General features: G+C 43.0%; 1 non-coding gene across 1 annotated transcript; it reads left to right on the top strand.

Annotated features, from left to right (window-relative positions):
• Positions 1–346: 346 nt before the first annotated feature.
• Positions 347–418, top strand: Trnah-gug (transfer RNA histidin (anticodon GUG)). The gene has a single exon. It is a non-coding gene; the product is annotated as a tRNA-His (tRNA).
• Positions 419–2,800: the final 2,382 nt, after the last annotated feature.

The raw sequence follows: 2,800 nt of genomic DNA, 5'->3' as shown, positions 1-2,800 counted from the left end.
AAGTGAGACGGTATGCATGGCGTTTTATAGGTCTGAAGGAAAGAATTTAAGGCTGTATTGTGAGACACAAGTACTACAGACTGGAAAGTATTTATTTACAGCCAAATCCATGTTCCGTTTGTTGACGTTAAGCAGAGAAACTCACTGGCGACTGACTGCATGTCACGTATTGGAAAGTAGCAACACAAGAAAGCGATAACACAGTCTGCCGTCCCCCGGCTTGCTGCTTCGGTGTCATCCTTTGCGCTCGAGACGCCATCTATCTGCGGGCAGAGTTGCCGTGCCAACTGGAGCGGAAAGCGCAGTTTTCTGCTGCCGAAGGAAAGAGTACAGCAGAGTGAGCGTAGCCGTGATAGTCTAGTGGTTAGGACATTGCGTTGTGGCCGCAAGAACCCAGGTTCGAATCCTGGTCACGGCAAAAGGACACTCTGCTTTTATATTGCATTTCCTTATGTGCGTAATATTTTGATCTCTTCCCATGCTCGTACAGTTTACTCACATAACGCAACTGTGTTTCGTTTCAGGTTTCACAAAACTGCATCCAAGACGACTTTCTTTTAAATTCTGTGTTGTTATTGTGGTTTTTGGTCCGAAGCCGGGTTTGATGCAACTCTTCACGCTGGACTATACTGTGCGAGCCACTTTATCTCTGCATAACTACTGCAACCTACATCCATTTGAACCAGCTTACTATAACGAAGCCCCAATCTCCCTTAATTACCTATGAACCGTGAATTTACTTTCAGAATCTTTTCTTAAAGAATTTTCTTTATTTACTAGCGATTCATCAAGAACATTACTACATTTAAGCGTGGAAGTAGTTGCCAGGGAGTAACCGATGAAAATGAAATTACCTTTAACAAACGATGACTGGGTGTTGTGTGATGTCTTTAGGTTAGTTAGGTTTGAGTAGTTCTAAGTTCTAGGGGACTGATGACCATAGATGTTAAGTCCCATAGTGCTCAGAGCCAGCCTTTAACAAAGGCGAATTTTATTCATAAAAGCCTTTTCAAAAACAGATTTAAAATTTATAAGCAGAGAAGCACCCTCGAAATATCAAGTTACAATTTTATTTAGAGGCAGAAAGAACAAAATTGACAGTATGAGCCTTCGGGCTGAGAAGCTTGCCGATCCCTTTCACCACGGCCGTAGCCACGACCGCTCACAACCACCTCTGAAAGGCTACACTGGTGCAAATCTGCAACACACCAGATTACTGTAAACTAAAATTTTTAACAGCTCACACAAACACATTAACTATGCACCCCGTAAGAGGGATGGAAATGGTACAGACACTAAGAAATTATTTGCCATCGAAAGTGCAATTTGTTTTTAAAAGGACTCTTACGGTGGAAAGATGGCAAATTTATAAAAATGACAATTTAAATAAAACCCATGAAATTCAGACTTACATAAAATGCACAACATGCTCTACATTACACATATACCGCCTCGCAAGATGATAGGCAAGATAAAAACATATTTCAGGAATTCGGCCTTTACACCTTAATTCTATAAATTCGTTAACACCGAATCCGACGAACATGACAGAGGCAGCTATTAAAGTATTCACGATAAAGGATGACAGCCAAAAACAGTTGCAGGATAAAAATTTATTAAAATTTCTTGACCAAGGTTTCGGTACATATAAATATACCTTCATCAGAAGTAAAAAATCTGAAATTACATCATGTAATGGAGATTAATAAAACAATTATGCCAAAGGCGTCGTCAATAATTGAGACATCTTCTCCATTTGTACAACATGACTAATGGGCACAGGGTCAAAGCGAACAGTTTAGCACCATTACTTCGCCTATGAACTATCGAGACAAGAGTGTCTCGATAGTTCATAGGCGAAGTAATGGTGCTAAACTGTTCGCTTTGACCCTGTGCCCATTAGTCATGTTGTACAAATGGAGATGTCTCAATTATTGACGACGCCTTTGGCATGATTGTTTTATTAATCTCCATTACATGATGTAATTTCAGATTTTTTACTTCTGATGAAGGTATATTTATATGCAACGAAACCTTGGTCAAGAAATTTTAATAAATTTTTATCCTGCAACTGTTTTTGGCTGTCATCCTTTATCGTGAAGAAATTCAACAGTTGCTGTTGCAGCCATGTTTAAAATCTATTAAAGTATGGCAGACCGACAGACAGACAGACACTAACTGCCTAACAAATGCGCACGGGAGACAGACGAGCAAGCTGGGGACGAGAGGCTGACCAGGAAAACAAGTAGATTTAACAAGTAAATGAAACAACATATCACAAATCACTTAACTTCTAATAAACAGCGATGTCCGGCGAAGACGTGGCGCAACACCCCCAAAACGCTCTCCCGACCCGTCCGCTGCCAGCCGCTTCAACGGACGCAGGAAGGCGATCTCCCATCTCACGGCGTTGCAGCTCGTACCTGGCCGACCGACGTCGTGGGTTGACTCCTGTTGCTCTCGTGTCGACCGCGAAGCCACTACCGATACGGCGCGACCCACTGGACTCACGTGGGGACCTCGCATGCGCCGACGCTCAAGGCGGACAAGTCATTTTATGTCTCAGTGCGCGACCGACCAACCGACCGATCCAATCGCCAGTGACCGTTGCCCGAACAACTCGAGCAGACTGGCGGCCTAACGCGCAGAGTCAGATGCAGCTTCAAAATGGTTCAAATGGCTCTGAGCACTATGAGACTTAACATCTGAGGTCATCAGTCCCCTAGAACTTAGAACTACTTAAACCTAACTAACCTAAGGACATCACACACATCCATGCCCGAGGCAGGATTCGAACCTG

The sequence above is a fragment of the Schistocerca serialis genome, chromosome 2 (genome assembly GCF_023864345.2).
Source record: "Schistocerca serialis cubense isolate TAMUIC-IGC-003099 chromosome 2, iqSchSeri2.2, whole genome shotgun sequence".
Classification (NCBI taxonomy): Eukaryota; Metazoa; Arthropoda; class Insecta; order Orthoptera; family Acrididae; genus Schistocerca; species Schistocerca serialis.
The sequence above is the reverse complement of the archived record's forward strand: the minus strand, read 5'-3'. Positions and strand labels throughout refer to the sequence as shown.